This window comes from Heterodontus francisci, chromosome 37 (assembly GCF_036365525.1).
Source record: "Heterodontus francisci isolate sHetFra1 chromosome 37, sHetFra1.hap1, whole genome shotgun sequence".
In the NCBI taxonomy this organism is placed as follows: Eukaryota; Metazoa; Chordata; class Chondrichthyes; order Heterodontiformes; family Heterodontidae; genus Heterodontus; species Heterodontus francisci.
In genome coordinates, this window is record NC_090407.1 from 8997837 (window position 1) to 9018518 (window position 20682).

The 20682-nt window shown below is 41.8% G+C and overlaps 1 protein-coding gene across 10 annotated transcripts in view; it reads left to right on the top strand.

Moving 5' to 3' along the window:
- Positions 1-20682, top strand: part of LOC137352044 (uncharacterized) — a 73589-nt gene that overhangs the window by 42590 nt on the left and 10317 nt on the right. For 5 of the 10 annotated variants that reach the window (XM_068017031.1, XM_068017029.1, XM_068017032.1 and 2 more), the window contains 2 exons: positions 11544-11584; positions 12686-12974. The gene's annotated coding sequence lies outside the window, so the exon portion shown is untranslated. Of the gene's footprint in view, positions 1-246; positions 664-11543; positions 11585-12645; positions 12975-20083; positions 20215-20682 lie in introns of those variants that run through there. The other 5 variants (XR_010969627.1, XR_010969625.1, XM_068017030.1 and 2 more) reach the window with 4 other exon arrangements.

Below are 20682 nucleotides of genomic sequence, written 5' to 3' on the forward strand. Positions count from 1 at the left end.
AGAATGAGAAAACCCTTGAGGGATCAAGACTTCATTACAGCTCTAAATTAATCGCCGTCTGAAAAGTTTTAATAAGAGCAACAATGTGCAGCTGCGGCTCAGTAATTACCTTGCATTTGATGGGAGCAGCTTTAAACAGGTGAAAGGCGGGCATTCCCTAATGATTCAGTTGATTACTATGTGCGGAACCCAGCCATGCAGATCAGGAAGGTAACTATGATCAAACCCCTGTTTTATGCCCAATAGGTGTGATAGAAGTTCCAGAATTAATGCGGTGACCCCTGGAGTTAGCAGAGAAAGATCAGCCAGCTTGCTTGCTTTTGACCACAATGCAATGACCCATGCTGAATGTGTGTGGACATCCAACGTGGACATAGAGCTTAGCTCTACTTCCATTTGACGTTTCAATAGCCTGCCTACTCTACACCTACACATGAAGATTGGACATTTGGGTGAGGAAGCAGAAGAATAACAAATTTTAATTCTACTTACCCAGTGTTGCTGAGTTACCTTATCATTTCAGACAAGCAATCAGTAGATCTACTTCATTTTATACACACTTATTACTTGGCTACAATTTTAAAAATATCTCCTATGAAATCTCTACATGTGCCATTGATCATTCTAACATTAATACTTAGAGTCGTGAACAAATGTTCTAATATGAAAAATCTTTTGAGTATTTAAAGTTTAATTTTAAAATAAAAAGCAATTTAATTTTGCAGTGAGATCTAATCAGTTCTTTCCTAATTTTATTTTCTCCTATCATCATTTTTCTGCCTTGTGCAACTCAAGAAGATACCTGCAATGGTGACTAAGGGTGGATTTATGCTGGACCTGTAGCTTTGGTGTGAAGCGGGAGTGGAAATGCAGCCTGGATATGGAGTTAGGACTTGCTCTGATAATTTAGCCAAGGGGAAACTAATTATCACCAATGCTAAACTCATTGTGTAAATGCACTCATAAACCATGCAACCAAGATGCAGCAGCTTATTAAATAGCAGCCTCAATGCTAGAGCAATTGGACTCAACGACTAGACTTCACTTTGAATTGTATATCATCATGGTTGAATTTGCTGGGCTTGAGTAGGTTGTTTGAGGAAAGTAGGGTCAACTAACAGAGAAGTGGCCACTTGCTACATTGCCTGGAGGGGTGACCAGCTGAATGGTCCATCCAGTAAATAAATTCCAGTTTATTATATTGGAGTGTAAATGCACCCAAAATCGAGAGTCAAGGCCTAGCGTGATACTAGAGTGAAATAGAAAGCACTTTGCACCAGTGCTAAACTTGCAGTGTAAATTACACCCTTAAACCTACATAGTGTGAATGGGGAAAGGGAAAGGAGTAATCTGACAATGATGGGAGAGGACATATTAACTACTATTTAAAGATAAAGGTAATTAAATTAATAATTATTTTGTGAACTATTATTTATAAATCTCTTTGCTAAGCATTTTTTCTTAACACACTGAAGATATTAATTATACTAGAAGTGCATAATCACAGGTGCTCCTGCCAGCTGACTTTTCTGGCCTTGAATAAATTTCCTCACTTGACCTGTGACAATATTCCATTGAAAATTGTCCTTTGTAATTAACAGCAGCATAAATTCAGGTATTATCCCAGAGTTATGCAAACCCATGAGGTGTGTTGCTGTTCTGTCAGAACTTTCCAACATCAGTGTATGAACTAAATCAATTAACCTTTCCTCTCGCTGCCAGGATTATTAATTGCAGAATGTGGTGTCGTCCCGAGAAGCAGGACTTACAGATCTCATTATATCCTGAACAAAACAAATAGGTCTATTTTTAAAAATGTTTATTGCTGCAATGATATGAGCTCCAAGTAAATATCATGTCACATGTACTTGCATGGAAGTTTGCCACAGAAAACATCAAATCTTGAAGGTTATTGGCACAAGAACCAGAGGTGAGATGAACAGTTTTTCTTTTAACGCAGCGAGTTGCTCTGATCTGGAATGCGCTGATTGAAAGGGCAGTGGAAGCAGGTTCAATAGTAACTTTCAGAAGGGAATTGGATAAACACCTGGTCGGGAAAGGTTTGCAGGTCTAAGGGGAAAGGGCAGGTGGATAGTTCTTTCAAAGAGCTGGCATGGGCATAATGAGTCAAATGGTCTCCTTCTGTGCTGTATCATTGTATGATTTTATGATCTTGATTGGTCCTGATCTTCTCAGTTCAGATACAATGTATCCCCTTGTTGCGCTTGTAAATAAGGCATGTATGGTAGGGTGGTTGTGATGGTGCTGGATTACCAAGCAAGAGGTTGAGTTTAAACCTCACCATGATATGTTGTGAATGATCATATTGTGAAACTTCAACTGGTTTATTAATGTGTTTCAGTGAAAGGGACCACCCAGCTATCCTGCGGTTGCATACTTTTGATATCTGAAGTGGCCTAACAAGTTGCATAGCTGCCGGGGATGGGCAATATGTACAGCCATCGGCCATATCCCAAAAACAAATTTAAAATAAAGTAACTTGATGTGGCAAATGGCAGTATAATGGCTACCTTTCCTGCAGTCCTGCCAGTTTTAATCAGCAACCTGTATTAAAGTGCGATTATTCTGCCTTTCTCAACTTGACAAGGAGTGAAAGAAGCTTCAACCCGATTACTATTATAGCTGGCTGTACAATTGGCCAGCATTCAGCCCACTGTTTAAAATTAGAGTTCGAATTAAAGGGCTGGTGAGCAGAGCAGAACACATGCCACTGATTAAAATGAAAGTGCTGGGAAAAATAGAGAAAGTGGTGCTGTAGGTGAAATTCAGGGGACACAGTTTAAAAAGAAGGGGTCTCCCATTTAAGACAGAGATGAGGAGAATTTTTTTCTGTCGGTGGGTCATTATTCTTTAGAATTATCTTCCCCCGAGAGCAGGAGGCACTGCAGCACCAAAGACTGGGGTTTACCTCGGCACAGGGGAGTGGGACTGGGGTTGCTAGGGCCATTCAAACAGGCCCCGGTGACGGGGTGGGGGGTGGTGTGGGTTGGTGAGGGTAAGGGTATCTTCCTGTGGGGTGGAGGAGGTGGCAATCAGTGCTGGAGGGGCCTTCTGGGGTCCTGCATTGCCCCTAGAGGAGTTACCCCACCCCCGCCAGCCCTGCTAGGTTCCGCCAGGCTTTACCTGATGGTGTCTCCCCACGGCGGTGGGCCCCTCCGCTTTCCACAAAATTGAGGCGGAGGCAGGAATAGGTCCAGCAGTGGCCATTTTGTTTTCTTCCTCCTGCATCCGTGCCCGCCTACAAGGGCAGAAGAAAATTCTGCCCTACCAGCACATCTCCAACCTCCCCAAAGTCCTTGAATGTGCTGTCGTCTCCCAAATCCGTGCTCCTCTTTCCCGGAACACCATATTTGAATCCCCCCAATCAGGTTTCCGCCACTGCCACAGAAACAGCTCCTATCAAAGTCACAAATGACATCCTATGTAACCGTGACAAAGGTAAACTATCCCTCTTCATCCTTCTCTACCTGCCTGCAGCCTTAGACAAAGTTGACCACACCATCCTCCTCCAACGCTTGTCCAGCTGGGTGGGATTGCTCACCCCTGGTTCCATTCTTATCTATCTAATTGTAGCCAGAGAATCACTTACAATGGCTTCTTTTCCCACTCCTGCATCGTTACCTCTGGTGTTCCCCAAGGATCTATCCTTGGCCCCCTCCTATTTATCATCCACATGCTGCCCCTCAGTGACATCATTTAAAAGCGTAGCATTAGTTTTCACATGTGTACTGAAAACACTCAGCTCTCCCTCACCACCACCTCTTTTGGCTCCTCCACTGTTAGATGAGCAGAAATTTCTTCCAATTAAATATCGGGAAGACTGAAGGCATTGTTTTCTGTTCCTGCTCCAAACTCTGTCCCCTAGCTACTGAATCCAACCCTCTCCCGGCAACCATCTGAGACTAAACCAATCTGTTCGCAATCTTTGTGTCATATTTGACCCTGAGATGAGTTTCCGATTACATATTAGCACCATCAATATGACTATCTATTTCCACCTCTGTAACATCGTCTGACTTTGCCTCCTCTCAGCTCATCTGCTGCTGAAACCCTTGTTCATGCCTTCATAACCTCTAGATTACACTATTCCAATGCAGTCCATGCTGGTCTCCCACATTCTACACTCCATATACTTGAGGCCATCCAAAATTCTGCTGCCTGTGTCTTAACTCGCACCAAGTCCCGCTCCCCTATCATCCCTGTGCTCACTGACCTACTTTGCTCCCGGTCAAGCAACATCTTGATTTTAAAATCATCATCCTTGTTTTCAAATCCCTCCATGGCCTCACCCCTCCTTATCTCTCGAATCTCCTTCAGCCCCACAACCCTGCAAGATATCTGTGCTCATCCAGTTCTGCACTCTTGAGTATCCCCAATTTTAATTGCTACACCAATGCTGGACGTGCCATCAGTTGCCTAGGCTACAAGCTCTGGAATACTTTGCCTACACCCTTCTGCCTCTCCACCTCTCTTTCCTCCTTTAAAACACTCCTTAAAACCTACCTCTTTGATCAAGCTTTTGATCACCTGACCTTAATAGCTCCTTATGTCGCTCAGTGTCATTTTTGTCTTATACTGGTCCTGTAAATCAGCTTGGGATGTTTTATTACATTAAAGACACTATATAAATATAAGTTGTTGTATTTGTTAAGTCAAATATTTTTCCCCAAAAATATACTTTATTCAAAAAATGTGTTAAAAAATGCATTACAAAACAGTTCAAAACAGCACCAAGTTGACATTCCAAAAAGTGCAACGGAAATCAGTTTTCTTCAATACAGGAGTGAGTTACCTCGCAACCCTTCCATTTCATTTAACATGCCATGTACATTTTACAGCAAACCCCTCTTTGGTGTATACTGCCCAAGGGGTTTCCCATGGGCCCAGCCCCTCAGTTCAGCTTGGTGGGGGGGACCTTACACAGTGGTCTTTCCCCATTGAGCCTTTGCTGCGGCTGCCCCAAGCTTTAGTGCGTCCCTCAGCACGTAGTCCTGGACCTTGGAATGTGCCAGTCTGCAACACCCGGTCGTGGACAACTCTTTGCGCTGGAAGACCAGCAAGTTTCGGGCAGACCAAAGAGCATCTTTCACTGAATTGATAGTCCTCCAGCAGCAGTTGATGTTTATCTCGGTGTGCGTCCCTGGGAACAGCCCGTAGAGCACAGACTCCTGTGTTACAGAGCTGCTTGGGATGAACCTCGACAAAAACCACTGCATCTCTTTCCGCACCTGCTTTGCAAAGACACATTCCAGAAGGAGGTGGGCGACCGTCTCTTCCCCACCTCAGCCACCGCAAGGGCAGCATGTGGAGGGGTTGAGACTCCGGGTCTGCAGGAAGGATTTGTTATGTCAAATGGCACTCTCCCACCATCTTTCAGCTGGGATGCTCAGTAGAGATGCCTATTTTTCTTGAATGCTGAGTGTATATGGAACTCCTCATTGCAACAGTGCCTACACATGAAAGGTGCTTCATCGGCTGTAAAATGCTTTGAGAGGTCCCGAGGTCATGAAAAGCACTGTATACCTGCAAGTCGTCTTATTTGTTTCTCTAGGAACACAAGAATGTGATTATCTAACTTTAATTATTGCACAAAATCTATAATGCAGCACCACCACTATTGCGGGGGCTCCGTTACTAAGGACGAATACTATTAGTCTGATGGAGAGGATCACAGTGTCTCCTCTGACATGATGTCCCATGGTTGTGCCCTTCTCAAGATGGATGGAGGAGGATTTCTTGGGAATACTGTCCAAGTTGCTGGGAAAGTGGATTCTTCGAAGTCTAGATGCCTGCATTCAGAGGTTGCATTCACAAAGAAAGGCTTTCCCCCAATACCTTCTTTTCTCACAGTTATGCCTTGATGACATTTTCCTTGAATTGGACCAAGTCTCTTATGAACCAAAATCTCCATTTTTAAAGTCTACCATGTATGGTTAGTGCGGCCCTAGGTCCAACAATTAGCATAAATTGTTTATGGGAGAATATACAAGATGCCCAGCATATTCTCTTAACCTCTTAAGTGGCAGAAAATATCACAAAGCTAGACCACTGAGAACAGGTTAAAAGTGCTGGACAAATTTATTTACAAACAAAATACTACACAGAAGCAAAGAAACACGGGAAATATACTATTCAGTATGATCATTGGACTATGTTGCGTTACTGTGTGAACCTCAAAAGAATTTGGGCACATCCTAGGCCTCTTGAACCCAAGCAAGTTTCTGAAAGCAGAAATATTAAAATGTGTTTACCCTGCCCATAATCACTTATACAGTGTATCGGGGAGACTGGCTGGAGGCAACCAATCACAGGAATGCTTTTGTTTCCAAGGGAAAGTATGTAGGTTTATAGTCCAGTCTTTTGGCTTTGTCTGCGCATTAATGTTCTTCACAAACGTCTCTTATTGACGATATCTGTGCCTAAATAGTTAACACTGGTACTCCACTTAGATTACTGGCTTGTCGAGGCATGTTCACTAGAACCAGCCCAACAGCCAATCCTTGACCCTTTGAGTGTTTGCACAGTTGTACCTTCTGGTGAACTGAGAGCAATTATAGTCTTCCGGGACATTTTGAAGACAAATCCAGTCATTACTAAACGAAGTACGTTTGTGGAACACTGAGTTCATGGACATCTGAAACTATGAGACAAAAGCTCTGGTTAAGAACATGTTCGACAAACCTCCTATACAGTCTCTCACGTTTACCACTGACTGCTCTCAATAATGAGGAGATCATCTATGGAAAAATGGGTCCAAGGTAGTTGGTCTGCAACACCTGGCATAGAAACAGATTGGGTTTACAGAGAGTGGGGCACCAGATATAGAACTAGTAGATGACCAATGCCAAGGTAGAAATTTAAACAATTCAACAAAAGAGCACAAAATGCAGGATTTCACACATGGAGATCCTAGAAACAGAACATTGGAATAGAAAGTACAACACCACACTTATTGCCTGATACCTTATGGCATATAAAATGTAATGATGAATCTCCTCAACAAAAAAAATAAACAAAGAAAGACTACCACCTAGTTCCTGTTTCAGTATTGTTTAATAGATTCAAGGCATGTTATTTTTTGACCTGAATCACTTGGTTGTGGAAAGGAATGTTGGAGCATAGGCAGACGTGTTCTGATCAGTTCACGTCAGGTGCTGCTGTTCAGAAATGAAGTGACAAGTTGTAACCAACTGTATTGATTGAGTTAGTGACGTCATCAGAAAATGACCATGGAGAATTATCAATGTGCCTTTGCTAAATTGAGAATAGATTGAAAGATATCTGATATGGTTGTGTCCCTCAGTCTTTTATCTTATCAGTCTGAAGGAACAATACACAAAGTCTGTTATTCCCATTCCACGGTAATGCTGACTTCAACTCAGCTGCACGATAATCTTTCGGCTATTCACTCTTGCATAATTGAGTGATTACTATTAATAGCCTTACAGGAACCTGCTGGAGATTGTTAAAAGAGCACGATCTTCATGAAAAGGTGTTTGGCAGACCTTTCATTGTTTGGCTACAAATATCGATGACGTTGACATAAATCCCACCATTGTATCAATTGTGAAACAATTGCAATGAATACCATGCAAAGCTCTTCTGGCTTGCCTCCCACCAAATGATAAAAGCTTTGCCAAATACCTGAAGGTGGGGCTACCTTAGTAAAAAGACAGAGTGATAGATCGTCATCTCGGCAGGCAGTCAAGAATAATGTAAGCTGGCAGTGCAGGGTGGTTGTTGGCATGTTCAGGCTTAGTAAACAGTTTCTGGACGTATGTTTGTCCAGTTTGTAATTCCATATGAGGTAGAAATGAAAGCACAGAAACTGGCCATTCTGCCTAACCTGTCTAATTCGATGTCGGTGTTTATTCTCCACATGAACCTCCTGCCACATCTTCATTTAAACATATTTGCATGACCTTCCATTCCTTTCTGCCTCATGTGTTTATCCAGCTTCACCTTAAATGTACCTATGCTATTCGTCTCAACTATTCCTCGTGGTAGCGCGTTCCATATTCTAGCCATTCTCTGGATTTCTCTCAAGTTCCCTACTGGATCTATTAGTGACTTTCTTGTTTTACGGTCCCTAGTTTTGGTCTCCCTTACAAGTGGAAACACCTTCGCTACATCTACCCTTTCAAACTCTTTCATAATCTTCAAGACCTCTATCAGGTCACCCCTCAGCCTTCTCTTTTCTAGAGAAAGGAGCCCTAGACTGTTCAATGTTTACTGATCGGTATAAATGATTTATACATTTATAATATTATAAAATTTATAATATTTCCTGAGAAACATCTTTGAGTTTAATATTGATAACCGGAGAAGACATTTAATAGCTGCCTGCTTTTTTATGATTGAACATCGCTGCAGGGTAGTGTCCTAGGCCCAACCATCTTCAGCTGCTTCATCAGTGACCTCCCCTCCAACATAAGGATAGAAGTGGGGATGTTCGCTAATGATTTCACAGTATTCAATATCATTTGTGACTCCTCAGATACTGAAGCAGTTCATGTCCACATGCAGCAAGACCTGGACAACATTCAGGGTTGGGCTGATGTGTGGTCACTTGCCACTTAAGTGCCAGGCAATGACCATCTCCAAGAAGAGAGAATCCAACCAATCCCCACCTTGATGTTCAAAGGCATTACCATCATTGAATTTCCCCACCATCAACATCCTGGGGATTACCATTGACCAGAAACTTAACTGGACCAGAAGCCATATAAATACTATGACTACAAGAGCAGGTCAGAGGCTGGGAGTTCTCTGGTGAGTAACTCACCTCCTGGCTGCCCAAAGCGTGTCCATTATTTACAAGGTACAAGTCAAGAATGTGATGGAATACTCTCCACTTGCCTGGCTGAGTGTAGCTGCAACAACACACAAGAAGCTCAACACCATCCAGGACAGAGCGGCCTGCTTGATCGGCACCCCATCCACCATCTTAAACATTCACTCCATTCAACACTAGCATACAGTGGCAGCAGTATGTACCATATACAAGATGCACTGTAGCAAATCGCCAAGGCTCCTTCAACAGCACCTTCCAAACCCATGACCTCTACCACCTAGAAGGACAAGGACAGCAGATGCAGGTGGAACACCACCACCTGCAAGTTCCCCTCCAAGTCACACACCATCCTGACTTGGAAATATATTGCCATTCCTTCACTGTCGCTGGATCAAAATCCTGGAACTCCCTTCCTAACAGCACTTTGGTGTAGCTACACCCCACAAAGGCTGCAACTGTTCAAGAAAACGGTTCACCACCACCTAGAGATGGACAATAAATGCTGACCTTGCCAGCGATGCTCACAGCCCTTGAAAGAATAAATAAAAAATAACATCTATTTTCTTACCAACAATATGTTGCTAGTTATTGTTTAGTAGTACAGAACTTGAGTATTGCTGAAAATAGTGACATGTTGTTGAAGCTTTTCATCTTGCACTCATCAGGACAATCTGCAAGAATAGCCAATGTAAGGAAAAACAACAACTTATACTGCATGAGAAGAGAGTGCTAATTGGTTGGCAAGTGAACTCTGATTGGTAGGAGTATTGTCATGGAGAATGCACCAGTTTACGGTGACTAACAATTAACTGCCAAGCTTTGTTTGAAATTTAAACCAGGCAGCTGAACTCTGATTGGTCAAGGCATTGTGCTGAGGAATGAACCAGCAAATGGCTGTCACTTATTTTGTTCAGCTGAAACAGGCTTGTACTTTCTCTCTGCTAAGAACAGGGCCCTACGTATCAATATATGTAGCATCCAATGCACGCAAATGCACCACACTGCAAGCCCTACTGATAATCTTAAATTGGTTGTCAGCGTACTTCTCAGCACACTGAGGATTATTTAGCAAACATTGTCCAATCGCAGAATCACATCTAATGTTGGACACTGTGTTTTGAGATTTGCAAGCAATTGTTGTTTGGGTACAGCCTGTACCTTGCCTCTTGCGAACAGCAGAAGGGACATGTTGTTTGATACGATCCGCCAGTCTTTGGGACGTACGGCCTATATACCTAGCATCACACTGGTATTGCATGCACATGCAGTATAAGTTGTTATTTTCCCTTACATTGGTTATTCTTGCAGGTTGTCTTGACGAGTGCAAGATGAAAAACTTCGACAACATGTCTCTATTGTCAGCCATACTTATGTTGCGAGTTATTAATGCAAATTTCAAGCTGCATGCTCAAACTGTGCATGCAATACACCAGGACAGATAGTTCCATTTAGCACAACTACATCCTTAAAAACACTGGTCAACACAGTAAAATGTAAGCTATTTTTGCAATGTATCCTAAACCTTCAGATTTACAGAGCTGCCATTTCTGAACCCAGATTTGCTTAAACCAGGAACACAAGAATTTGCAGAAGGAATGTTCTCAGCATTGCCCATGTTTTGAATGAAATCAGTTTGAGCAACAGGAAGAAGGAGGAGGAGGCAGAGAGGGACAAGAAGCTGTTGCTTTCATCAGCCAAGGGAAAACATTGACCAAATTCATGAAACTAATGGTGCCCATGACAGGAAAACCAAGGGATGGGGGAATGAGAATTTGTTTTAACATAGTGAGTTGTTATGATCTAGGATGCACCCCTGAAAGGGTGGTGGAAGCAGATTCAGTAATAACAGACAAGAAATGAATTGGATATATATTGAAAAGAAAACATTTCGAGGACTATGAGGAAAGAGCAGGGGAGTTTAAAGAGTCAGCGCTGGCTTGAGGGGCCAAATGGCCTCCTTCTGTGCTGTAATGGTTCATGATTCAGTGATAACTGCTACTGTTGGACTGCAATCTTCTGTGTTAATCCAAAACTCCAATACAAAATGCCACCAACGACACCTTGCCTTTGGATAGTGCCTTCAATTTGGTAAATCGTCATCAGGCACTTCACAGGAATGTAAAATTGACACCGTACCAAAGAAGGAGACATCAGGATTGTGGCCAAAGAGGCAGGTTTTAAGAAATATCTTAAAGGAGAGACTGATAGAGAGGCAGGGAGGTTTAGGGAGGGAGTTCCAGAGCTTAAGGCTCTTCAACGAATCATCGCCCACTGCTTCTCCCATTCACGAATCTCTCTCCTAAACAGTGTCATTGCCTAGAACTTGAATATAAAGTTAACCCTTATGTGCTGAAACAGGGTTGCTGGATTATATGGTTATGGGAATTCTGTGCTTTGCCTATAATTGTGCCAGTACAATTTGTCCTGGTCCATTTGTTATGCTCTTGGCACTATCAGGATCAACCCTATGAGATCCTGGTCCTTGTTGGAGTCGTCTCTGGCACTTCACATTCTTAAGTAAGTAAAACATAGTGAGCTTTTATTTTCCAGGTGTCAGTAAGTCCTCTGATTAATTGCTGCCAGGTGGAAGTCAGTGTTTTTGGCTGATTTTTTTTCTCGACCAACCCAGATTTTCCACACTGTGTTTATTTGGATAGAAACTGGTTGCTGCACAGTTCGTAAAACTACTTATTTAATGAGTTACTCTGGTGTGTCTGATTAACTTTAGGCACAATGTGATTTTCCAAGAAGACCACAGATTTCTGACAGGTATGGAATTAAAGCACAATTACACCAGGCTTTAGAGGTTCACAGAATTGCCACTCATTTTTTTGATTTACCAAAAATAGTCTTTGATTGGGATAGCTGGAAACCCAGTTCTCTCTTGAGGAGGGACATGAGAAGCTGATGGCTCAAGTTCAGAGAGAATGTGATTCAGACTGTGTTACTGGGTGAAAAGCTGTATAGGCCAAGGATGGACAATCTTAGTTTATCTGAGGAACAGTCTGTGAAGAGATTCAGGTCAACAATTGAGGTCAGAGGTATGTGTGTTTTGATTGCTTCAGAATTGGGCATTAGCCTTGAAATAACTCTTGATGATATTACTGGAAGAACACTTAAAGCATTATACAACATTATGCTATTTGTGAGACCTTGCTGTGTGCAATTTGGCTGCCGGATTTTCTAAATTACAGCATTGACTACACTTAAAAATTTGGCTGTAAAGCGTTTTGAGACATCCTGAGGTCATGAAAGGCGTCATATAAATGCAAGTCTTTCCTAATAGGTGTAACTGATTTTCATTCTTTATAATATTATGAAATCCATAATATTTCCTGAGAAGCATCCCTTGAGTTTAATACTACTGCAGTTTGCCATTAGCTTCATGATCTTGCAATACAAAGCAGGCTTAAACTGGAATTTGATGAGGAATATATATGTGGCTCAGGAAAAGAGGGAAAGAAACTTCAACAGTTTGCTTCATAGGCTGGTGTCCAAGCTCTGGTCAGAGACTTCTACAACCAGCTGATGGAAATCATTTTAATTGAATTTATGACATTTTCTGAAACTACTACTTTCAATGACATAGTTAGCCATGGTGCAAGATGGTCTAAATCGCATTCAGCTTGAATCTCATGGAAAAAATGCCTGGTATTACATCTAAACATTAGTACAATATCCAGAAAAACAGTTTAAAAAAAACAATTACTTCTCACTTTACATTTCATTTAGTGTACGTGCTTAATTTTAGATTTATGACTTTACAAATAAGTAAAGCCAATACAAGAAATTAAGTGCCAAATGTTACTTTAAATGTATAATATGTGTTTCGTCTTTGCACTTTATTGTTTTTCCTCCTTGTAACCCTAGAACATCCTTGCATGTCAATAAACTCCCTGTCATGGCTATGGCAGTAGTAGGTGCTCCTTTCGGGATCTTGGATGATGGAGACTGTGGCTCTAAAGGATATTTTAATATCAGAGAAAGTGACTGGCTTGGATTTCAATCAGTGGCAAAGGACAGCAATCGCTGTTAACCTCAAAGAAAGCTACCCACAAGGATCTAGCCCTGGATTTCCCCTTTCCTGACATTAGTTTGAATCTGCCGCCAAGTCAAGAGGATCTCCGGGCATCCAGCAACAGTGATATCATCAAGAAAGGTAAGTAGCTAATCAGATTGAAGTATTCTCACAGACAGCACCCCAGGAAATAAAATGTACTGGTCATCCTTCATTTTTAATTACATTTTACATAGAGCAAAATAAATGATAAGAACATACACAAGTGATTAAGGTAGAAGCTGAAATATCAAACAAATTTTTAAAATTGAAATAAAAACAGGAAGTGCTTTAAATACTCAGCAGATCTGGCAGCATCTGTGGAGAGAGAAATAGAGATAATGTTTCAGATCTGTGACCGTTCATCAGAACCCCAATAGATTTTTACATATTCCAGCACTTTCTGTTTGTATTTCAGATTTCCAGCATCCGCAGTATTATGTTTTTATTTTTAAAAAGTAATTTTTTTATCATAATAGGGAAACTTGACATTCTACAAATATAAAATTAGCTTTTCAGGGCCAGAGAGATATTTCAGCAGTAATTATGAACTTAGTACACCAATAAAAGTCAGTTACACCTCATTCAGCAAGGTGTAACGTACTCAGTGGTCTTTACAGTGAGACTAATAGCGTAAAAGTGAAGTTTTTGTCTGTTCAGTGATTTCTAATTGATAGCAGTCTGGGGATGACTTCAACAGCGCACCCTATGCAGAAGTGTGGAATCACAGACAGCTTCTGGATTTCCTGTTTAACAAGTTTAAGTTGCTGTCAGTTTCAGAAGTGTAATGACGGCGAACGCTGGCAATTTCATTGTCATTGCTACTACAAAATACGAGCCATAATTTCAATCATTTACGTAGAGAATCCAACATCTCACTCATATGCTTCTCTAGACTTAGTGGTTTGAGTTAGCCAAGATCGAAGGTAAATGCTTGACATTTTCCAACGCTTCCCATAATGTCTCAAGATTTCTTCCTTTGTAGTTTGCGTGTGTCCAAGGCAGCCATCTAGCTGAATGAAACCAGTCTGCATGACATCCCCAAGAGATCTTTCCCTCTGTGAGATCAGCAAGCCTTTTCTGCAAGGCTGACCTTATGTCACTTACTTCATGAGTCACAGCAGCTAATATGATATTTCAATTATGCTCCTTTGTAAATGACATTGTAGCCTTTCTGAAATCTAGCACTGCATTCAGGTCGAAGGGCACTTCTTCAAGCTGTGTCAGCTTTAGCTTCATGGGTGGTCAAGGCGCTGTCTTGCCTGACGAGTACCCTGTTGACGCAACAATAAAACTCTTAATCTGGAAACATGCCAGCCAACATCTGTATCCACATTCTCCTGCTCTAGCACCTGTTGTCGGTGACACCAGCAACTTACGCTAGGTTTATCCAATTTGCATTTCAGAACTGGTACTGCTTACTAATTCCACTGTGTCAGTTGTTTGCTGATATGTAGCTGGTGCTGCGGATGTTGCTGGTGATCTGTGGCTAAACCAGAAGGCCTTGGTATATGCATTAAGGTTCAGGAGGTATCCTGCTGCCTTGGTAATCTTCATGGGCAAAGACAATTGTAGATTCTTAATTCTTATGTTCTTATGGCTGTGAAGGCTAAGTCGTTGAGTATGTTCAAGACTGAGATCGATAGATTTCTACATATTAAAAACGTCAAGGGATACGGGGATAGTGCAGGAATATTGTATTGAAGTGGAAGATCAGCCATGATCTCATTGAATGGTGGAGCAAGCTCCAAGGGCTGAATGGCCAATATCTGCTGGCTATTTCTTATGTTCTCATGTTCTTTTGGAAACATAGAAAAATAGGAGCAGGGGTAGGCCATTCGGCCCTTCGAGCCTGCTCCACCATTCAATACGATCATGGCTGATCATCCAAACTCAGTACCCTATTCCCGCTTTCTTCCCGTATCCCTTGATCCCTTTAGCCCTAAGAACTATATTTAACTCTTTCTTGAATATATTTAATAATTTGGCCTCAACTGAATTCCACAGGCTCACCACTCTCTGGGTGAAGAAATTTCTCCTCATCTCGGACCTGAAAGGTTTACCCCGTATCCTGAGACTATGACCCCTGGTTCTGGACTCACCCACCATCAGGAACATCCTTCCTGCATCTACCCTGTCAAGTCCTGTTAGAATTTTATAGGGTTCTATGAGATCCACCCTCACTCTTCTGAACTCCAGCGAATATAATCCTAACCGACTCAATCTCTCCTCATATGTCAGTCCCGCCAACCCAGGAATCAGTCTGGTAAACCTTCGCTGCACTCCCTCTATAGAAAGAACATCCTTCCTCAGATAAGACCAAAACTGCACACAATATTCCACGTGTGGCCTCACCAAGGCCCTGTATAATTGTAGCAAGATATCCCTGCTCCTGTACTCAAATCCTCTCGCTATGAAGGCCAACAAAGCATTTGCCTTTTTTACCACCTGTTGGACCTGCATGCTTACCTTCAGCGACTTGTGTACGAGAACACCCAGGTCTCACTGCATATTCCCCTCTCTCAGTTTATAGCCATTCAGATAATAATCTGCCTTCCTGTTTTTGCTACCAAAGTGGATAACCTCACATTTATCCACATTATACTGCATCTGCCATGCATTTGCCCACTCACTCAACTTATCCAAATCACTCTGAAGCCTCTCTGCATCCTCCTCATAACTCACCCTCCCACCCAGTTTTGTGTTATCTGCAAATTTGGAGATATTACATTTAGTTCCCTCATCTAAATCATTAATATATATTGTGAATAGCTGGGGTCCTAGCACCGATCCCTGCATTACCCCACTAGTCACTGCCTGCCATTCGGAAAAGACCCATTTATCCCTACTCTTTGTTTCCTGTCTGCCAACCAATTTTCTATCCATTGCAATACACTACCCCCAATCCCATGCGCTTTAATTTTACACGCTAATCTCTTATGTGGGACTTTGTCAAAAGCCTTCTGCAAGTCCAAATAAACCACATCTACTGGCTCCCCCTCATCAACTCTACTAGTTACATCCTCGAAGAATTCCAGTAGATTTGTCAAGCATGATTTCCCTTTCGTAAATCCATGTTGACTTTGTCCGATCCTGTCACCGTTTTCCAAGGGCTCTGCTAATACATCATTTATAATGGACTCTAGCATTTTCCCCACTACTGATGTGAGGCTAACTGGTCTATAATTCCCTGTTTTCTCTACCTCCTTTTTTAAATAGTGGGGCTACATTAGCTACCCTCCAATCTGTTGGAACTGTTCCAGAGTCTATAGAATTTGGAAAAATGACCAGCAATGCATCTACTATTTCTAGGGCCACTTCCTTAAGTACTCTGGGATGTAGATTATCAGGCCATGGGGATTTATCAGCCTTCAATCCCGTCAATTCCCCTAACTCCATTTCCCTACTAATACTGATTTCATACAGTTCCTCCTTCTCACTAGACCCTATGTTCCCCAACATTTCTGGGAGGTAATTTGTGTCCTCCTTTGTGAAGACAGAACCAAAGTATGTATTTAATTGATCTGCCATTTCTTTGTTCCCCATCATAAATTCCCCCGTTTCTGACTGTAAGGGACCTACATTTGCCTTCACTAATCTTTTTCTCTTCGCATATCTATAGAAGCTTTTACAGTCAGTTTTTATGTTCTCTGCAAGCTTACTCTCATACTCTATTTTCCCCTTCTTAATCAATCCTTTTGTCCTCCTTTGCTGAATTCTAAACTGCTCCCAATCCTCAGTTTTGCTGCTTGTTCTGGCCATTTTATATTTCTCCTCCTTGGATCTAATACTATCCCTAATTTCTTTTGTAAGCCAGGGTTGAGCCACCCTTCCTGTTTTATTTTTGCGCCAGACAGGAATGAACAATTGTTGTAATTCATCCATGTGCTCTTTAAATGCTAGCCATTGCCTATCCACTGTCAAACCTTTAAGTAACATTCCCCAATCTATCATAGCCAACTCGAGCCTCATACTTTCATAGTTTCCTTTATTTAGACTCAGGATCCTTGTCTCGGAATCAACTCTCTCACTCTCCATCTTAATGAAGAATTCTATCATGTTATGGTCGCTCTTCCCTAAGGGACCCCGCACAACAAAATTGTTAACTAATCCTTTCTCATTACGCAATACCCAGTCTAGGATGGCCTGTTCTCTAGTTGGTTATGTAATAGTTTGCACAGAATGCATTTGGAAACACTTTATTCTACAATATCATTCATTGTCATACAGAAATTAATTCCAAACTCTATCAATGCAGGGCTTGAGGGCGGAAAGTTCTTGCCTTAACATTTTCTGTATTTGCAGTCTTCTTCTGCTTCTTCTTCTAACGCATCTATGAAAGATTAGTTTGCCTAGTTACCATATTAATATCAACTGCTGCATTCTTTTGGTTCTTTTGGTATGACATTAACTGCTGACTAATCTTCTCTCACATCTCCCTTGTTGCCTTGAGCTTGGCTGTTCTTTGGCGTTTCTGGAAATTGAAAACTTACTGGCTAATACCTTCCCTGCCTACTTGATATGGTTTGGGTTTCTGAGATCTTCTGACATTCCTGCCCAATTTGCAGTACAGCAATTTAAGTTATCTGGTAGACTCCTTTAAGTCCTCACTATATATTGGGAATAGATCTGGTAGCAAAGTGGCACTACAGCCTTAACATGGCATTAGAGCTAACATTTCCTATCCACTGCTGGTTACTGCTTTCAATGTCTAAAGGGTCATAAGTGTACCTTCTGGCTTATAACCATACTGTTATCTACAGTGTGGGTACAAGAGGAGTTAGTTACGTCAGACAAAAATCATAAATTCCAAATTCTGGCTATTATTAAATACTAAAGTAGTTGCTTATAACGGACATTAATGCCACCTACTTTAATTGCCCATTATAAGCAATTGATTTACATTCAAATACCAATTTGGAATTGTGCCATTTCATTTTGAATTATACACTGGGATGAACTGTAGCATCAGCTCTCGCTGTCATGTGGATGCGCTAAAATACGTAAGTACCTGCACATATAAAATTCTTAAGGGGCTTGACAGGGTAGATGCTGAGAAAATGTTTCACCTGGCTGAGGAATCTAGAACACAGGGTCACAGTCTCAGAATAAGGGTCAGCCATTTAGAACTCAGATGAAGAGAAATTTCTTCACTCACAGGGTTGTGAATCTTTGGAATTCTCCACCTCAAAGAGCTGTTTATGCTCAGTTGTTGAGTATATCCAAGACAGAGGTCGATAGATTTTTGGAATTAGAGGATATGAGTGTGGGAAGTTGGGAATTGAGGTGGAAGATCAGCCATGGTCTTGTTGAATAGTGGAGCAGTCTCAAAGGGTCAATTGGCCTACTCCTGCTCCTTTTCCTTATGTTCTTACTTGGAAAAGCAAGAAAGTGTAAGCAAGTAATTGATGGGAGTATTGCACAGCTACTTGACACACCAATGTACTAGAAAGTCCATTATCAACATTTTGGACTGTACAGAACTGTTGTTATTTGTGTGACTGAATATGTGTCTTAATATTCTGTCAGCAAAATTATTTGTGTGACTGACAGAAAGTTCAGTCCAAAATGCAGAGTAGACTTTTGTTTTAAATGTTTATGATCTGACCAAGGAGCCTGACAGTGCCTAGCACAGAACAGAACATCTTAGACTACCTGTTTATTTGCCTTGTATGACTGCTACTCTAATGCAACCTATCGTGCCTCTGGTAGGGTAGAAGAATGTCAAGCAATACATTGTGTTTGTTTACCAGCATTGCCAAAAGTAATTGCTCTTATTTAAAAGAAATCAAAAGACCACGTAGAATGTGTTCAGGTGCATAATCCACATTGAGGAAAATGAGCAATTTATTTTTAATTATTTTTGCAACTGGCAGGAAAATGTAAGAGTATTGCTGGACAGATAAAGCCGAGCATTGCAGACGCTGATTGATGCAAGCTGAAATGAGCTCACACAGGCTGACATGAAATGACCAATTTGAGAGAGCAGATGTCGGAAATGTCCACAATTTGAGGTGTAGTGTGAGACGGCTGTGAGCAGATAATCAGATGTATGCTTTCTCTGTGTCATATTTTTGAGCTACAGCCCTTGCTGCACTTAGCCTCTTTGCAGAACGCTGCCTGTTGGCCATCTGTCAAGACTACTCCACGTCTCACCTACAAAGAACTCCCTAGGTCATTATATGTCTCAGAAACCTCGGGCTTCTTAGTAATTTGGTAAATAAATCTGTAGACTTTTAAAATTGCAGTGCCCCACAGCCATCCTTTAATTATTTCTTTCCGAAGTATAGCTAGGAGCTATAAAAAAAAAGGCCTACTTGTTTAAAAACAAATGGGCCCCCTAAACCCATTTGTTCGGAAGATATTCAGGGTTTTTGCGACATAAATCAATTTGGGAACTGTGCGATTTGTACTCACCTCTGACCTCTGCCATTTAACCCCTAAGTTCTGGCTCTGGTGTCAGGAACCCGGGAGTGAAGGCCAGAGGTCAGACTGTTTAAGCATGTGAAGTGCATAGTGTTGAAATTGATCTTTTGCTGCAAAACCTTTAATATCTTCCCAGTGACTGGCATTATAAAGATTTATGTTACCAGGTAGACTTCTTTACCTCTTACTTGTATTTGGAAAAACAATAATCGTGTCAGCCAATGGACACTGATGCCTTAACACAGCCAGAATAAGATAGCGTTGTTGATCACTATCGCTGTTTCAATGAATGTTACAGAAACTCTAGAAAATAACTTACTTGGTTGGATGTTGCTCACCCCGATTTATCTCTGTTATCAATTATGTCACCAGATCAACATCAGGTTTTCCTGAACTTTGCAATGTTATTCTTACAAAATCCTCATTGATTTTCTGCATATGTGTAAAAATGAAAGTGCCCCAAAATATATCTATAATCAAGAAAAATCTAATTTGATAAATATTAAAAGGAGCAGAACCTAAGGTGCCAATCTTAATCTGAGAATAGCTTCTGTGTGAGGGAGGGGAATTGTGTGAGGGGAAACCTGGAAATCAACTGAACTGGTCGGAATCTGTGACCTCAACTCAGTTGTATCAATTAATGTTGACTCGCTCGAAGCCGTGCAGTGGGTGTGCTGCACGCCTGAATGATGCCACTTCAGCTGTATTTAAAGGGAGAGTCCACAAATGGAAATTGGAGGTGCTTAGGATGGATGGAGGACATAGAGCCGAGGCAGCACCCAGACTCAACCCTGCCTCGCTGGAATTACTGCTGGCTGCAGACAGGTGTTGCAGGAGGGTGATACTTTTCCCGAGCGATGAGAGAAAGAAATCTGCTGCTCTCACCAAGGAAGTGTGGCTGGAGGTAGCTAAGGAGGTGAGCAGCAGGAATTTGTAGACTGGCCATGGATGCAGTGCAGGGAACAGTTTAATGACCTAACCAGGTCAGGAGAGGTGTGTACATTTGCTGATTCACTACAGCCTGTGCTTTAAACCACTATCCCCGCAAATCTTCACCCTGTCTGGCTAAGTGTTCCCCATCACATCACTCCTCACACCCACTTAACTTTCAGTAGCACCCAGCCTTCACTTCCTATGCACTTCATCCCCTCCCCATTCATCCATTCAGCATTGACACTCATACCAATCTTTACGCAGGTACAGGTGGAACAGTCTTTGGCCGGGCCCTCAGGGGCTCCTAAACCCAGATGTCATAGGCCAATAGAATCTCAGCAGCCAGGACAGGGATCTGAGCAGCTGATCTCTACCTCTACTGAAGCCACAGGGGATGCACCATGTAGGGAGCAGCAGGAAATGTAAATTGAGGATATTGTAATTCACCAAA